General features: G+C 47.9%; 1 protein-coding gene across 1 annotated transcript in view; it reads right to left on the bottom strand.

The window, feature by feature from the left end:
• Positions 1 to 18839, bottom strand: part of LOC138266837 (uncharacterized) — a 34413-nt gene that overhangs the window by 396 nt on the left and 15178 nt on the right. The gene's annotated exons all lie outside the window — the stretch shown is intronic.

Raw genomic sequence — 18839 nt, 5'->3', positions numbered from 1 at the left:
CAATGAGACATCAATGAAAAGAGTACTTAACTCGTAAGCAGAAGTCTTATTGTCTTGGGAGGGATAATCCTCGCCTCCGTGTCCTTAATAGAATTGAAAATTCTTAACGCGTAAGCTTGAATTTTTTTTATTCTATGTCAGGACCGGAGGCTCAGATTATGCTCGTTCAAAGCTGATCCACCACAATCGACGCAATGTCCACAATGGGTTTATGATAGAAGGTCTTAAACCTAGATTCAGACGACCAGTCTGCCGCCCTCATAATATCCTCCAACCTCATGCCTAAGCTAAAGGATTTTGAAGCCATAGCACCCCGAACTGAATGAGCTCCGAACATGGAGACATCAATTCCCGCTTCAGAAAGAAGCCACCTGATCCATCTGGCTAGAGTAGCGGACGACACTGGTTTAAAGGGTTTTTGAATAGCAATCAGCAATTGACCTGCCCGGTCTGCACGAAATTTCTCTGTAGCCGCTTCGTAGGCTTTCAAACATTGCACCACGCACAATTTGGGGTTATGCGGGAAAGCCGGATACGAAGCTGAACTGGTACCTGTCTTTGTCCGTTTGGAGATAGAAAAAATGACTCCCGAAGGAGAAAAAATCCTGCCTTGCAAATTAAGGGAACGAACATCCGAAACTCTTTTGCATGAGATGAGACATAACAAGAGGGTGAGTTTGGCCGAGAGTTGCTTACGAGAAAGCAATTCGTTATCTGGCCAAGAGGAAATGAATGTAAGAACCACATTGACGTCCCACAAAGAAGTATACCTGGGACGCGGAGGATTCGACAGTCGAATGCCCCTCATGAGTTTGCAGACAATATTGTGCTCACCAATCGGTTTGCCTTGAACAGGGGAATGACCGGCGGAAATGGCAGATCTATAATTATTGATAGACCTGAAAGCTAGGCCTGAAGCCGCCAGAGAAGCCAGGAAATTGACGACTAGACTGACATCCGCACTAAAGGGATTGGAACTCCGTTCCGCACACCAATGACTCCATCGTTTCCAAGCCGAAGCATATCGCTTGAGGGTCCCAGGCTTGGAGGATGAATTTAGCAGCTTGTTCTGAAATGCCTGGCAGGAACCAATGGCGCCTGAGATTTTCCAAGCTACCAGAAGAAGCTTGCCCTGTGCTATCAACGGATGTGGAGACCCCAGAGGGTCCCGGAGAAGATCCTGAAGAGGAGGAATTAGGAGAGGGAAATCGCACAGGAGATCGAGCGCCAAAGGAAACCATGCCTGAGCCCTCCAAAGAGGAGCGATCAGCACAATCTCTATTCGCAGTCGGCGCACCTGGGCAAGAACTCGAGGAATCATGCTGAACGGTGGGACGCATATGCTCGATGGGGAGACCAGTCCTGGAGAAAGGCGTCGGTGGCCATCGCTTCCGGGTCTGGTCTCCAACTGAAGAATAGAGGAAGCTGCCGATTCAATCTCGAGGCAAAGAGATCTATCGACAGAGGGCCCCATCTGAGGTTGAGAGAGGCAAATACTTTGGGGAGCAGCATCCAGTCGCTGGAATCCCGGAGAAATCTGGAATTCCAATCGGCCACGGTGTTGCGAGTTCCAGGAAGGTACTCCGCAATTACCGATATCCGATGTTGAAGGCAATACTGCCAGAAATCCTTGGCGATGCGGGCTAAGGTCGGAGATCTGGTACCCCCCAGCTTGTTTACATACCTGACCGCGGATATGTTGTCCATCCTCAGAAGAATGCAACAATCCGCTTTCAGAGGAGACACACTGCGTATTGCAAAGGAACCGGCCAGAAGCTCCAGGCAGTTGATGTGGAGTTCTCCTCCTCCGACCAACGGCCCCCGGTGGTCACTTCCCCGCATCGGGCTCCCCAGCCCCATCTGCTGGCATCTGATTCCAGAATGACATCTGGGGCAGAACCGAAGATGGCTCGACCATTCCATGCCTCCATGTGCTCTAACCACCAGGTTATCTCTGAGTGAGCCTCCGGATTCAGGGGCACCAGATCTGTGTAAGACAAGCCCTTCTGAAGATGAGAGATCTTGAGCCGTTGAAGGGCTCTGTAATGAAGGGGACCCGGGAAAATAGCCTGGATCGACGATGATAAAAGACCCACCATCCAGGCTAAGCTCCTCAAGGACACCATCTGTCTGGACAGAAGCAGGCGCAACTCCTTCTTGATATTGCGCACTTTCTGAGGAGGAAGGAATAACTGAGCTGACACCGAGTCTATCCTGAACCCGAGAAACTCGATCTGTTGGGATGGATGGAGACAAGATTTGGGTTGATTGATTATGAAACCCAGATCCTGGAGTAACTGAATCGTCCAAGATAAGTGGACCTGCAGGCGAAGGGGATCCTGCGCCATAATTATCAGGTCGTTGAGGTATACTATCAAGCGCACACCTCTTGCCCGAAGGGATTCCACTACAGGCCTCATAACCTTGGTGAAGCACCACGGAGCGGAGGAAAGCCCGAAGGGAAGAACCTGAAACTCAAAACACTGGTCTTGCCACAGAAACTGAAGGAAACGCCGATGAGGGGGAAAAATAGGGATACTTAGGTAAGCGTCCTTTAAATCTAGACGCACTAACCAATCCGCTTCCTGCAGGATGTCCCTGAGAAGATGGATACCCTCCATCTTGAAGTGTCTGTAAACTAACCAGGCGTTGAATTCCTTGAGGTTCAGGACTAAACGCGAACCTCCCCCTTTCTTGTCTACCAAGAAGATAGGACTCAGGAAACCCCTGGGATGGGGAACAGCTCTGCAAATAGCCCTTTTTTTGAGGAGAGCTTGAACCTCGGAGTCTATGATGCCGATATCTTGATGGGAAAAACGGGGAAGGGGAGGGGGACTGTCTTGAACAGGGGTCTGGTAAAATTCCAATCGAAACCCTTGCACGGTCTGCAACAGCCACGGGTCTCTGGATAACTTTTGCCATTCTGTTAAGCAAGATTGAACCCTGCCCCCAAGAACCACTTCTGACGGTTGTATTAGTCTCACCTGAAGTGGCGTGATCCTGAGCGTCTCCCTGTTGGGCTCTGGAGAAAGACTTGCGGAAGCGACCTCTACCTCCACGGGGACGCGTGGGGTAGAAGGTAGAGCTTGTTTGTTGCTCCCTGTAGAAACCACGCCCTCTGGAGAGGGCCTCGCGACGAGGGCCTTGATAGAAGGATCGGCCAGACGAACGCCCCCGCAGGCGCCCGGCCCTCCGAAAAAGAGCCTCTTTAAACACCTTTTTTAACGACAACTGCGCTTTGTCCATGGTGTTGAAAGTCGCCGCAAATTTGGCCAGATCTTTGATGAAAGGGGCCCCAAACAGAAGTCCCTGGGCCACCGGACCCGCCTCTGAGGATGCGAGCTCCGTAAGTTGAGGGTCAATCCGCATGAGGATGGAACGCCTCCTCTCTGTAGACAAAGCCACATTGGCATTACCCAAGTGGCAGATGGCCCGTTGAGCCCATCCAACTAGAATGTCCGGATCAATCGGGGACTGCGACTCTTTGGCCACATAAGCCATCTCCAACATTTTGGCTAAAGGGCCCGAGAGGTCGAGAAGCTTGTCCTGACAAGCGCGCCAAGCTCGGTCGAGCCCCTTCTTTGGATCTTTCGCCCATTTTTAAAAAAAGGTGACCATCGTAGGGTCTACCTCCGGCGTATCCGTAACCCTTCCCTCCAGATCAGGGCGAGGGCATTCCGACCGAAGCCGGGATCTTACCTCCTTGTCGAAACTAGCCCTGATATGTTTCTGGAGATATTCGGCCACCTCGGGCGGAGGGACCCAGCTCGAAGAGCGAGGATGGACTATCTCTTCTGGGCTGAAAGTCAGCACTTTAGGAGCCTTGGAAGGAGGTGCGCTGGAAGACTCCGACTTTTTGCGCTTACCCGCGCTAGACTTGGGACCAAGATCCTGCTCAGAGTCAGATCCTGAAGATTTTGCAGGAGACCGGTCGGAATCCGAACTGAACGCTTCTTGAGCCTGGGAAAAACTATACCCATGGTCTTCCTGAATGGACGATGCCAATTTCTGTTACACCGCAGCGCTCGCTGCGGCCGCGGGCTCAGGTTGCCGCGGCGCGGCACGTTAATTTTGCCGCGGCCGACGCCCGGGCCGCGGTAGACGCCGAGGCAGACACCCAGGTCGCGGGGGTCGCCGCGGCTCCGGCGAGGGCCATAAAGGCTCCAGGGAGCCGGTCTGGGGGTCACGGCGCTCGCCGCTCCCCCTTTTTTAAGTTCTGCCTTAAAGGCAGACGCGGCAGAGCCTGAAACCCCGAGGGGGTTTCAGGCATGGCCGCACACAGCGCATTATGCGCTTAACATTTATTTCTCTTGCATGTATTCACCTGCCCACCACCACTTACCGATGTTCCTAGGACAAACCGAACCCTTACACTGGGGGTTCTTTATACTTGCCTTTTTTCTCTTCCCAGCATGCTTACCACTTCCTCTCTACCCAGCATGCATTGTCTAACACACATACCTAATTCATTACTGTTTTCTTTTCCCCAATCCAAGATGGCGGTGTTCTACTTCCTGTTTCCTGTTTCCTGTCCAGGGGTATTTAAGGGGATTCCAACTGCCTGTTCATTGCGTTGCAACACTCCTTGGTGATAGTCACGCTCCTATTTGATATCCTTCTGCGAATCCTGTCTGTTCCTGATTTGCTTTGTTTTCCTGCCTTCCTGAACTGCGGTCCTAATACCCTGGTGTCCTCCTTTCGTTTCAGGGAGTTCCTGTGGAGGTTTTTTACCCTACTGGGGTTTTTCCTCTGGGACTCCTTCTGGAGGGCACGGACTGTAGTGGTTCGCTCATACCAAACAGCACCGTGGCTACCGGAAGGGGTCGCCCCTACCTCGGCCAGAGCAGAACCCGTTGGAACAAGGACCGTTCCCCTACGCCTCTCCGCTGCGAGGGTAAGACAGTTGAGAACCGCAACAGATTGCAACGCCCACAATTCCTGTTGCAGTCCGGAACTATGGATAACCCAGTGGTAAACACGGAACCTACTAACCAGGACCTGCTGGTGACGATACAACAACAGGCTCAAGAACTCCAGCAATTACGTACTGAGAATACTGTTTATCGACAAACCTTTGCCTCCAGGACCACAGATGTCCCTGCAGTAGCCGCCTCTACACCTCGATTTTCCGGGGATCCCACCACATTAAAAGAATTCCTGGATGCCTTAACGGTGTACTTTGCCTTTCGCCCCTCGCAATTTGTACAAGATAAGACCAAGGTGGGGTATTTGATTAGTGCCTTATCAGGACCAGCCTTGGCCTGGGCCACACCTCTAGTAACCAGAAACGATCCCTGTCTATCTAATTATTCCACCTTTATCACTACTTTTAAACAGATGTTTGAACGCCCAGGACTCGAGGCGTCAGCAGAAGAGGCTCTTTGCGAAGTCCAACAAGGGAGTCAGGATGTATTACAATACATCACCCGTTTCAGACAATTAGCTGCAGAAACAACCTGGGTGGAACGTACCTTGGTGACACTCTTCCGTAGAGGTCTAAGAGAGGACATCAAAGATGAACTAGTACATTCTGCCAGGATAGAAAACCTCAAAGGGTTGATGGACCAAGCACTAACTATAGAGTATCGGTTAAATGAACGACGAATGGAGAAAAAGAAGAGTCGTTTGCCTTTTCACTCAGTACCATCTCGTCCCTTCGCCCATCGTTCCGAGGAAGCCCGCCCTGAATCCAAAGGGAATACCGAGGAAGAGCCCATGCAGATTGACACAGCTCGCGGACCTCTATCCGCCAGCGAAAGGGAACATAGACGAAGGAAGGGGCTTTGCCTATATTGTGGTGCAGCTGGTCACCTAATTCGCGCCTGCCCCATTCGTCCAACCAAGCCCTTGGGAAACGCCAACTCCCGTCCCCAGTAAGAAGGGTGAGGACGGGATATCGTGATATACCTTCTATTTGCTCTTCCAGGGAGGAAGGAACTGCTCTTTTTCTCTTACCAGTTATCCTCCATTTAACTGATGGCCGCGAAGCAAGAACTTTGGCTTTATTGGATTGCGGAGCCAGTGGCCTATATTTAGATGAAACCTGGGCCAAAGAACAACAAATAACACAAATACCCAAAGAAATACCAGAACAGGTACATACTGTTGATGGGTCACTCTTGGCCTCTGGACCGGTACAATACACCACCCCTACTTTCTGTTTACAGTTCGGTAAACATCAGGAAATTCTCTCGTTTGACTTAATCTCATCACCACACCATGTCATGATCCTGGGAATTCCATGGCTTACACGGCACAATCCTTACATCAACTGGGAAACAAAAACCATTTCGTTATCCTCCCATTTTTGTCAACACCATTGCTATCCGGCCGGGGATTATTGGTCCCCAAAAAGTCTCTCAACAGCACCTGCCCAGGTGGGAGGATCCATTAATGTTCTACAGGGAGTTCCCAGACAGTATCAGGACTATATCGATGTATTCCAGAAGCCAGAAAGACCTGAATTGCCACCCCACAGAGAATACGACTGTGCCATTTCTTTAGAGCCAGACACTGTAGTTCCTTTTGGGCGGATGTACTCCCTCACCGAACCAGAGAAACAAATTCTGAAGGAGTACCTAGATGAGAATCTACAAAGTGGGTTAATAACTCCCTCCTCTTCACCCGCCGGGGCTCCTCTTTTCTTTGTACCAAAGAAAACCAAAGACCTGCGTCCCTGTATCGACTTCAGAGGGTTAAACAGGATCACTATCAAAGACCGGTATCCGCTACCCCTCATCAAAGACATCTTAGAAGCAGTCAGAGGAGCCAAGAGGTTCACTAAGCTGGATCTCCGAGGAGCCTATCATCTGCTAAGAGTCAGAGAAGGTGATGAGTGGAAGACCGCCTTTAGAACACCTTTTGGTCACTACGAATATAGAGTAATGCCCTTCGGACTCACTAATGCCCCGTCCATCTTTCAAAGATTCATGGATTCTATCTTTTCTGATCTTTTGCAACAAACAGTGGTAGTGTATCTTGACGATATCCTAATTTATTCGGTTCATCCAGAGGAACATTCCAAACACGTCCGCCAAGTCTTAGAAAGACTCCGACAACATCATTTGTTCTGTAAGCCTGAAAAATGCGAATTTGATCAGATAGAAGTGAAATATTTGGGATACTGTATAGACCAAACCGGAATTGCCATGGACTCAGACAAAGTACAGGCTATATTGAACTGGCCATCTCCTTCTTCCATCAAGGAGACTCAATGTTTTCTGGGACTAGCCAACTTCTACCGGCAGTTCATAGCAGACTTTGCCCAGAGAACCAGCTTCATTACTCAAACCCTCAAAAAGGAACACCTAAAGAAAGGTTTTTGTTGGACACCAGGCGCTGAGTCAGCTTTTCAGGACTTAAAGAAAGCCTTTAGTCAAGCCCCTATTCTTCGACACCCAGACACTAGCAAACAATTCATTGTTGTCACAGACGCCTCAGAAAGAGCCATTGGGGCTGCTTTGTTACAAAGACAAGACGATGATGACCTAGAACACCCTGTATTCTATCTATCCCACATTCTATCTGATTCTGAGCGAAACTATTCCGTGCTAGAACGCGAATTACTCGCCTTAAAGGTCGCGTGCACTGAATGGAGACACTTTTTGATGGGATCAAAGGAGCCCTTCGAAGCCCGGACCGATCATAGAAATCTACAGTGTTTAAGAAATTTCCAGTGCCAAAATAGCCGGCAAGCTCGATGGGCCTTCTTCTTCAGCCAGTATGATTTCTATATCACCTACATCCCTGGTTCTCAGAACATCCTGGCGGATGCCCTGTCCCGACGTTATCCTGGGTGCGGTGATTCCGCGGTTCAAAACTTATTCGACAACAATAAAATCATAGGGGTAGCACAGACCTTTTTAGATCAAGTTAAGTCTGAATATGCCCGTCTACACGAAACAGAACTAAAGAGGTTACGTCCACAGCTGCACATAGATCATGACTACTATTATCATGATAAGGCCCTGTTTTTACCCACTAAAACAGTGCAAATCGAAGCCTTACACATGTGCCATGATTCTCCTATTGCGGGTCATTGAGGAGTGAAAGCGACTCAAGATCTTTTGCTTCGCTCTTTCTGGTGGCCAACTCTCAAGGCTGACACTGAGGCATATGTGTTATCCTGTCCTACATGTGCTCAAGCCAAGACACCCCGAACCAGACCTGTGGGCTTACTCCGCCCATTACCTGTTCCCCCAGGCCCATGGCTTACCATATCCACCGATTTTATGTGCGCCTTACCTTCCTCAATGGGAAACCACGTCATAATGGTAACTGTGGACTCCTTCACCAAGATGGCCCACTTCACGGCCTTGAGAAAGTTACCCACGGCAAAGGAGTTAAGTCAGGTCTTTACTCAAGAAATTTTCAGGCTACTTGGGCTACCCCAAGTTATTATATCAGACAGAGGTCCCCAATATATCTCCCGTTTCTGGAACCAATTCTGCAAGATCTTGGGGATCCAGGTGGCCTTGTCATCCGGGTTCCACCCTCAAACCAATAGACAAACAGAACGACTCAATCAGGGTCTCGAGCAGTACTTACGTAGCTTCTGTAACGCTACACAAAGTAATTGGGCTCCCTACTTACCGCTTGCCGAATTCTCCTATAACAACTCTCTACACAGTGCCTCTAAAGTCTCTCCTTTCTATGGCTCCTATGGTTTCCATCCCAGGGCCTTCCCAACTCCCCTGAGAGACAACTCCAACCTTCCCGCCATCTCCTCTTTCGTTCGACAGCTACGGGGTATACAGCGAATTATCCATTCTAACCTTGTGTCCACCAAGTCCCGCATGAAGACAATAGCAGATAGGAGACGCTGTGCGGCTCCTCTATATCAAGTCCATGATAAGGTCTGGCTCTCCTCTAGATTCCTACCTCTCCGACTCACCCAAAACAAATTCAAGCCCCGCTTTTATGGTCCCTTTCTCATTCTCAAGAAGATCAACCCAGTGTCCATGCGTCTTCGCCTACCTCGGACATGGAAGATCCACCCAGTATTCCATGTCTCGCAACTGAAACCTTACCATCCTGATCTCTTTCATAGGCAGTTGCCCTGTCACCCTCCTTTGTTGGTTGACAATGTGCCTGAATACGAAGTGCAGGAGGTCTGTGACTCTCGATTTTTCCATGGGCGCCTCCAATACCTTATTCATTGGAAGGGGTACCCTTTGAGTGAGTGTTCCTGGGAGGATGCCTCTTCAGTCCATGCTCCTCTTTTAATCCGCCGCTTTTTTCGGCTCTTCCCTCACAAACCCGGGGCCTCGGGGAGGGGGCATACTGTTACACCGCAGCGCACGCTGCGGCCGCGGGCTCAGGTTGCCGCGGCGCGGCACGTTAATTTTGCCACGGCCGACGCCCGGGCCGCGGTAGACGCCGAGGCAGACACCCAGGTCGCGGGGGTCGCCGCGGCTCCGGCGAGGGCCATAAAGGCTCCAGGGAGCCGGTCTGGGGGTCACGGCGCTCGCCGCTCCCCCTTTTTTAAGTTCTGACTTAAAGGCAGACGCGGCAGAGCCTGAAACCCCGAGGGGGTTTCAGGCATGGCCGCACACAGCGCATTATGCGCTTAACATTTATTTCTCTTGCATGTATTCACCTGCCCACCACCACTTACCGATGTTCCTAGGACAAACCGAACCCTTACACTGGGGGTTCTTTATACTTGCCTTTTTTCTCTTCCCAGCATGCTTACCACTTCCTCTCTACCCAGCATGCATTGTCTAACACACATACCTAATTCATTACTGTTTTCTTTTCCCCAATCCAAGATGGCGGTGTTCTACTTCCTGTTTCCTGTTTCCTGTCCAGGGGTATTTAAGGGGATTCCAACTGCCTGTTCATTGCGTTGCAACACTCCTTGGTGATAGTCACGCTCCTATTTGATATCCTTCTGCGAATCCTGTCTGTTCCTGATTTGCTTTGTTTTCCTGCCTTCCTGAACTGCGGTCCTAATACCCTGGTGTCCTCCTTTCGTTTCAGGGAGTTCCTGTGGAGGTTTTTTACCCTACTGGGGTTTTTCCTCTGGGACTCCTTCTGGAGGGCACGGACTGTAGTGGTTCGCTCATACCAAACAGCACCGTGGCTACCGGAAGGGGTCGCCCCTACCTCGGCCAGAGCAGAACCCGTTGGAACAAGGACCGTTCCCCTACGCCTCTCCGCTGCGAGGGTAAGACCGTTGAGAACCGCGACAATTTCTTGAAAATCTCAGAATGAGGCCAAGATTTTGCCTTCGCCTTACCCTTAGAGGTAGAAGGTTGGTCTGAGAGGGCCTCCTCAGATGACGCAATAGGGGGCAACCAGCCCTTCTGGCACGCAAACTTCTCAAAATGTACCGAGAGGGGGCCCAAAGCCCTCTCCAAAGCATTATTTATGGACATCTGGACCGTATTGCCCAAAGCGCCAGCCAGCGTCTCATCAAACAAGGGAAACTGGTCCCCAAAATATTCTTCATACTCATATGAATGGGCCATCTTTACACTGCCACGCCGGGAACGTGGATTCAGGGAAAAATTCAAAAACGTAACACACGTGAAATAGGGGTAGCCAAAGACTACAGTAAGGGGGAGTGCACACCCCAGCAGGCTGAAAGCAGTAGAGAATTCTTTCAAAACTGCTGAAATTAAATTTGTTTGAGTGTGGAGGGAGCCAGCCTGCAGCACTCTAGGCAGCGCCTAATTTAATTGTACAGCCCTGGTCCGGGGATCGCAGGGCGTCAGGGAGTAAGTATATGGAGCTCCGGCAGGGCGAGGCGGCAATAAAAGGTAAGAAAATCCAAGCGCCGGAGAGGTCCGAGGAAACTAGCCCGATCGCGTCTTTCCGTTGCACTGACAGCGCGTCCAATAAGGACGGTCGTCAGGGCAACGAGAAAAACGCGGGCGCCTGAAGGGAAAGCGCGCGCAACGGGCAGAGAGCGCGCTAAGCGCCTGCCGTCAACAACGCCTCACCGGAGCCCCCAAAAGTCGGGCGAGCCGACACTCCCGCTCCCGCTCCACTGAAGCAATCAAATAAGCGGCGCGCGCTGAGAAAAAATCAGTAATAACAATCAGTAATAAATCACAAAATCAAGGACACAAAAAGAGTACTTAGCTGACTGCGGAAGCAGCAAAGAAAGAGGAAGTGTTATGGCCTCTTGATGTTTTATAGTATGTTCTCTATGATCATTTTGTATGCTTGGACTTATGGGATATGTAGTTTTGATATTGTTCTTCTCTCATTGGCTGCTGTGGAAAATAAAGCTAGAAAGAGAAGCATAATCTGAGCCTCTGGTCCTGACATAGAATTTACTTGCACAGAACCATAAAAATTCAGCAGTTATAGTAAGGGTTATTTCAAGTAACTATAACTTTGGGCCTAAGGTAATTATAATTCGTACCCCCATGCACAGTTTTTTTCTTCAATAATTTGTCTTTTGTTTTATTGATATTTTTATTGACGTTATAAAAGTTGTCATGAGTGCTGTAATACCTGGGGTAATTAGCAGTGCACGGCGTGGGTACGAGTTATAGTTACGTGAAATAACTATATAACTGCTGAATTTCTATAGTTTTGTTTAAAAAAATGCTTTTTTTTTGTCCTGGAGGGGTCCCTCTGGGACCCCCAGCACCAGATCTAAGGGGTCAGGGTGTTCCTAATTTACCTGGTTTCAAAGACCAAGTTAGGGTAAGAAACATACCTTTGATAAACCTCTTTCTAGTGGATTCTCTATCTAACTGCACCTAACATCACCTTTAGTATATTCCCAGGGGCCAAACTGTATCTAGAGTATTTTTCAGCATAGCCCCTAAGCAACAAAAGGTGACATCGAGCAGCTCCACTTAGATTCCTCTCCACCATGAAAGTGTCAGCTGGAACCGCATATATGTGCCTCCCAACTGTGCTAATGTCATTTTCTTTCTGAACATCGTCCACACCCTCAGACACGGAGCCCAAAACCTAATTGTTTGTGCCAATGTGCAGATCTCTAAGTTGGGACCTGTTTAGATGAAAATAGAGTTAATTTCTTAAAACTGGGAAGGCAGTGTGGAATCCACCAGAAAGAGTGTTACCAAAGGCAAGTAACTTGTTCTTCTGATGGATTCTTCTAACTGTAGATTCCTCACCTTTAGAACAAATATCAAACCTTACCTTCTTGGTGGTGGGTCTGTGGAATGACTGGGACATAAGAGTCATATGGTCAAACTGCCCTTCCCATCAAATTAGCTGTCAAGGCTTCATGAGCAAGTGCACTGATCCTCTCTTTGCAGCTTCACAAATATCTAGTTTAGACACTCCGCGTGCTAATCAGTGGTAGCAGCCATGGTTGAGGTGGAATGGGCACTCAACTCTTTTGGAAGCTGATTCTTGGCCATTGTGTAGCAGATCTTAATACAGAGAACTATCAATCTGGACATAATCAATTACTACACCCCTTTGCCTTTCTTTTCCTCGGAGAACCCCACAAAGAGTGGATAGTCAACTCAATGGTCTTTGGAGCGATTGATGTAAAAGCTGAGTGCTCATTTGGGGCCCAACAATGGCATCTCTCCTCCTCTTTCGAGGAGTGAGGCGATGCAAACAACAGCAGAAGAGTGATGGCATGTCAGACATGAAAGGAAGTTAGAACTTTCAGGCTGCTCCAGTCTTCAGCACCAATTTGTCCGCAAAGAAGCTTAGGTGATCATGATGAGAAAGACTATTTTCAGGGACAGGGGACGTAGGTGACAAACATCAAGTGGTTCAATGGGAGTACACAAGAAAAGTAAGGACCAAATTAAGGTCACACTGTGGCATTAAAACATTTAGGGAGAAACATGTACACCAAACCTTAGGAAAAATGCATCACAACAGGTTAATTGAACAAGAATAGTTGTTGCAGTAAACACAAAAAGTGTGAAAGGGCTAACAAATTACTTTTAACAGTGCCCACTGCAAGACTTTGCTTAGCCAAAGACAGAACAAGGAATAACACATCCAAGAGATTAGCTTGTAATGGGTCTGAGTTACAGGTGCCAAACCACAAAGTTGTCTCAGCGTCCAGCATAAACAGATTTTGTAGAAAGATGTCTGCCCGCCAGGAAGACATCTTCTACTTTGTGAGGTAGATCGAATGCAGTCATTCGCTGCCATGGAGTATCCATGTATGGAGGATTAGATTCCACTGGCTCGGGTACAAGACCCTGCCCTGCTGCTGTGATTGAAGATCTACCAGAAGCGGGAGCCTAAATGGAGGACAGATGCTCATGCACAGACGTTCTGGGTACTGGACTCTCCTGGCCCAATCCGGGCCCACTAGAATGGCTTGATCTCCGTTGCTCTTGATCTTCAAAACTCTGGACGGGGCATGTAGTGGCTGGAAGGCATACAGGAATCCAGTCCTCCACTCCAGGCAGTATGCAGCTTCAAGATAGAATCTTCTTGAAAAATCCAACACACAAAAATGTTGACACTGCACGTTCTTGGTGGTGCCAAGGAAATTGAGCCAGGGCTAGCCCTATTGCTGGAAGTTGCCCTGCACTACATTCTGATGTAGCTGCCATTCATGCCCCGCTAGGTGTTCCTTGCACAGAGGCCACCTTAGCGTGCATGCTACAATACCACTTGATTGTAGTGTTGTCCATGAGGGCCTGAACCAGCCTCATCTTGATGGATGACCGGAAGGGGTTCAATGCTAAGCGAATGACATACAACTCCAGCATGTTGAGGTAGGTCTCGCGGAGACCAAAGTCCTCGGTTCTCCACCTCTGCAAGAAGATATCCCCATCCCAGCAGTGATGTCTCTGTCACCACTGTCCGCTCTGGGTGGGGTAGGAGAGGGATCTGCCTCTGCCCCAAACTGCAGACAAGCAGCCACCAATGCAGGTCTTTTGCAGTCTCCTCTGAAATCTGGATGGAGTCCAACAGCTTACCTTGGAGATGGGGCCACTGAGTCTTCAGATCCCACTGCAAAGCCCACATATGCCTCCCAGCATGGCCAGCAAGAAGGATGGATGAGGCCAATAGGCCAAGAAGCTTCCAAGCCATTCTCACTGTGATCCAGGACTAACGCTGAAACATCAGGATAATAGCCCAAATATCATGGACTGGCCAGAAAGTGCATTGTATCCAGGAAGGCTCCAATGAAAAAGAGCCTTAAGAGAAGGAGTCAGGTGTGACTTCAGCATGTTGATAGTGAAACCCAATGATGTAAGAGGTTTCCCACCATCTGAATTAGGTCCACAACTGACTGTGAGGAGCATGCCTTCAACGGCCAGTCATTGAGGTTGGGGAAGACTGGTACTCTTGATTTCGAAGGTAAGCTGCGATCGTCGTCAGGAACACCCAATAGGCACTGGTGAGGCTGAAAGGGAGCAAAGAAAACTGAAAATGCTCATGGCCATCTTGAACTGCAGGTAGTGCGGTAGGACTGCAGTATGGGGTATGAAAATGGACATCTTGCATGATCAACACCACCATCATCATCCAGTCACCTGCATCCAAGGCACATAGAATGCCTGTTTACTGGTGAATAAAGCAGGGTTTGGTCCAAGTGTCCATCAGAGTATTGGTCAGGGCCTTGTTGAAAGGCAGCAGAGGTTCAGAAGAGAATTGTCCAGGTTGTAACAATTCGGTGAGAACATTACTATTTACCTCAACTGAAGGCGATTGCAGATCTAGGACTTCCGCCGCCCATCTAATAACCATGGCGAAAGAAGCCTACTCTTCTGTGAAAGGACCAGAGCAGTGAAAGACCACCAGCCCATGTTATGGGAAGTACATAGCCATCTGGCCATTTGTAGCTCCATATAAAAATAGAGAGGCTGCTCGAGTTCTCGGCACCAATTTGTCTGCAAAGACACTAAGGTGATTGTGATGAGAAAGACTTTCTTCAGGGGCAGGAGACATAGGAGACAACTGTGCAGTGGTTCAAAGAGAGTTTACATAAGGAAAGTAAGGATTCAGTTAAGCCCCCTCCCGTGGCATTACAAAAGGTTTAGAGAGAAACATTTGGACCAAACTATTGGGAAGACACATCACAACAGGTGATTTGAACTAGAACGGTTGGTCCAGTAAATACAAAAGGCTGAAAGGTCTAACTAATAATCTTTAACAGTTCCCACTGCAAAGCCTAGCTGGGCCAAAGACAGAACAAAGAATAACACATCTGAGAGCTTAGCTTGCATTGGGTGTGGGTTACGGGTGCCACACCACGCCACAAACTTGTTCTAGCGTCCAGTGTAAACTGGTTTTGTAGAAAGATGTCTGACTGCCAGGATGACATCTTCTACTCTGGGAGGTAGATCGAATGGAGTCAACTGCAACCACTCAGTCTCTATGCACAGAGGAGTAGATTGCACTGGCCCAGGTGAAAGACCCTGCCCTGCTGCTGTGACAGAAGGTGCTCCATTAGCAGGAGCCTGATTGGAGGACAGATTTTCATGCCCAGAAGTTCCGGGTACTGGACTCTCCTGGACTAACCCGGGGCCACTAGGATGACTCAAATTCAATCGTTCTTGATCTTCAGAACTCTGGGCAGGGGACGTATGGGCACTCCACTCTAGACAGAATGCATCTTCAAGGCAGAACCTTCTTGGGAACTCCAATACTCAAAAGTGTTGACAGTGCACGTTCTTGGTGATGGCAAGGAAATAAAGCCAGGGCTCGTCCTATCGTTGGAAGATGGCATGCACCACCTCCCAATGTAGCAGCCATTCGTGCTCCGCTAGGCTTTCCTAGCACAGAGCTCACCCCACCATGCTTTCAGTAATATCACATGGCCATAGGGTTGTCCATGAGGACCTGAACCAGCCTCACCTTTATGGATGGCATGAAGGGTTTCAATGCCAAGCAAATGGCGCACAACTCCAGCAGGTTGAGGTAGGTTTCTATCGGAGACCAAAGTCCTCTGTTTTCCACCACTGCTAGAAGACCTCCCCAACCCAACAGTGATGTGTCTGTCACCACCTTCAGCTCTTGGATGGGTTAGGAGAGGGGTCTGCCTCTGGTCCAACTGCGGTTGAGATCTTTTGTTGTCTCCTCCGAAACCAGGACAGAGTCCAACAGCTTACCTTGGAACTGGACCCACTGAAACTTCAGGTCTCACTGCAGAGTGCACACATGCCACCTTGCATGGTCAGCAAGCAGGATGCATGAGGTCAGAAAGCCAAGAAGGTTCAGAGCCATCCTCACTGAGACCCAGGATTGAGGCTGAAACATCAGGATCACAGTCTGAATGTCCTGGGCTGGGCAAAAAATGTATTGTATCCAGATTGGCATTAATAAAAAGAAGCCTCAGAGAAGGCATCAGGTGTGACTTCTGCATGTTGACACTGAACCCCAACAGTGTAAGGATGCTCACCATCACATGGATTTGTTCCATGACGGACTGCGACAAACAAGTTATTTACCTTCGGAAACAATGTATCTGGTAGAGACAGGAGCAAGCTGCAGATTACTTAACTTAGAATCTACTGCAGGCTCCAGCCTGTATCCGGAAACTTTTTTCCCATATTATGTCCGCGTGTCAGTAGAAGGCGCTGTGAGGCTTCGTACTGACATTGTCCACCTTATGCGACATCAACTGAGTCCACATAAGTCCCATGTGACGTCAGTTTCTTCTGTGACTATTTTCCACATTCAAAACGTGGGGCCACATACAGAAACTGCCAATGGAAATAGTCTGCTTCAAACAAATTACACCCTTGTGTCAAATATGCATTGAATGCTTCATTCGAGGGTACAGTTCCACCATAAAATCATATGAGACAACAGGAACTTCATTCGCAGAGCAGGGAGGATGGGATGGTTGGTAAGGAATCTGCGGCTAGATCCTGTCTCTACCAGATACATCATAACCGAAGGTAAGTAACTTGTTCATCTGGTAGAGACATCTAGCTGCGGATTCCTTAACTTAGAATCAAATACCAAAGTTTAAAAACCCCAGAGGAGGGACTGCAAACTGAGAGCCTTGTAAAGCTGTAAGCTGTGGTAAACCGGTCGAAAGCAAGAGCAAAAAGACCAGATAAAAAGAAAAATGAGGGGAATACATTTGATGTCTTACAACCTCTAACCTGTAGAAATAACTACAGGTGAAGTACATCAGAAAGCAGGAGAGCATAGAAGGAGCGTACCCATGTCAGAGGATAGAAGTGAGCCCTTCCACAGTATCATGTCAATTCTGTGCCATAAACGACTTAACCACAGTGAAGTCAGATATCCAGAAGAAAACAAATAAGTACTGGATAATAGACTATGTACTCAAGAAAGAACCTAAGAGGAAAAATATCCTCTTTAGGTAAAAGAATTGGCGAAAAACCTTTGCAATAAGGGGATACAAAATGGAAATAACAGGAGTATAACCACATCCATGAGCGAACAATGAAAGTGAGTGCTGAAACACTATCAGTCTAGAGAAAAGTAAAAGACCGGCATACCTAAGAAGGGTTGTGAGCCTTAATATATGTAGCACAAACAACGACTCCTTAGAGAACACACAGATAAGGAGACATGAACCATAAAAAAACAAGTAATGAAAAAAAGTCATGTGAACACGAGCAAGCAGTGGTAAAGGCGAACAATAGAATTGAAGATTAAGCTGCTCGCTCATTCCATGGAATGAAAACCCATGTACGAACAGTTCAGCAAGACTGAGGAAATAACCACAGCATGGGGAACATAAAGACAAAGTCAAACTTGAAAAATATAGCCAGCCATTAGCGCCTGATAGCAGCACTAACTGAGCAATTAGATATACAACTATCCAGTGCTAGATGTAGACCAAAGTGGATTGTCCACCCTGTGGAAACACTGAGCAGCATAATCGGCAACGGAGCAGAACCTCTCACTATGTAAGGGGAGATCCAAGTCAGACCTGCATCAAAAGACAAGCAGAAAAGTAGAATCTCGTGCAGTGCAACCGTATCAGTACCCTTGTTCATATCACACAATTTTATTCCTCTCTGTGAAGAAAAATATTTTATACAAACATTTTCTACCTTCTTATTTGGATATTTCTTCAAAATAACTAACGTTGCCTACCTAGTTAGTACTCCGTTCATTTAATTTCTCCAACAGTGGGATCAAGCACAAATATCCTATTAATCTAAAAAAAAATCTGATTCTTCGGAGTATGTTTGAGAAAGAATATTTCAGTTTGTACATCGCAAGTGGTATACAACAAAGGGCCTGATTTAGATCTTTGCGGATGGGTTACTCCATCACAACAGTGACGGATATCCTGTCTGCCGAAATATAAATCCCATTGGATATAATTGTATTTAGATTTTGTCGGACAGGATACAATCGCCGCCAAGTCAATCAATAAGGCACAAAAGTTCAAAAGAGGCATATATCACAACATTGTGTCGTTGAACTGAAGATAAGGGTAGGAGACAAAAAATATCCCTAAGAATAACATAATTCAAACCAAGGTGTGCGACACATCATTGTGAATTTATCTAGAGTTAATGGTAAGAGACAAAAATCACCACTGAGGACCATTCTTTGTTTACCTTTCTGGCTAATTACACCTGTGATTATGTTTTTTTCCTCCAAACACATATATTTCTTCAACTTTTTCGAATGTTGAGGCTTTGGCCTCAGACTGAATAGAAATTCTTTGAAAGTTTCTCATTGACACTTAGAATTCAATGAATGTTTTAGACTTTCACAGTTAAAAATAAAGTTTCTCTTGGATCATTCCAGTACAGTTGTTTTTTCTGCCACAGCTCTCGGAGGATATTGACAGGTACTGATATTTTAAAGAGGTCAATGGCATATTCCCACATGCTGGTGCAACCTCACGTGGCTGTCCACAAGCTCTTCTTACCTGACTTGATTATCATTGACAGCAGCAGGTTCATGGCTATTGGTGGGTAGTTTTA

The sequence above is a fragment of the Pleurodeles waltl genome, chromosome 12 (genome assembly GCF_031143425.1).
Source record: "Pleurodeles waltl isolate 20211129_DDA chromosome 12, aPleWal1.hap1.20221129, whole genome shotgun sequence".
NCBI lineage: Eukaryota > Metazoa > Chordata > Amphibia > Caudata > Salamandridae > Pleurodeles > Pleurodeles waltl.
Note: the sequence above shows the minus strand (reverse complement) of the source record. Positions and strands in the feature narration are given on the sequence as shown.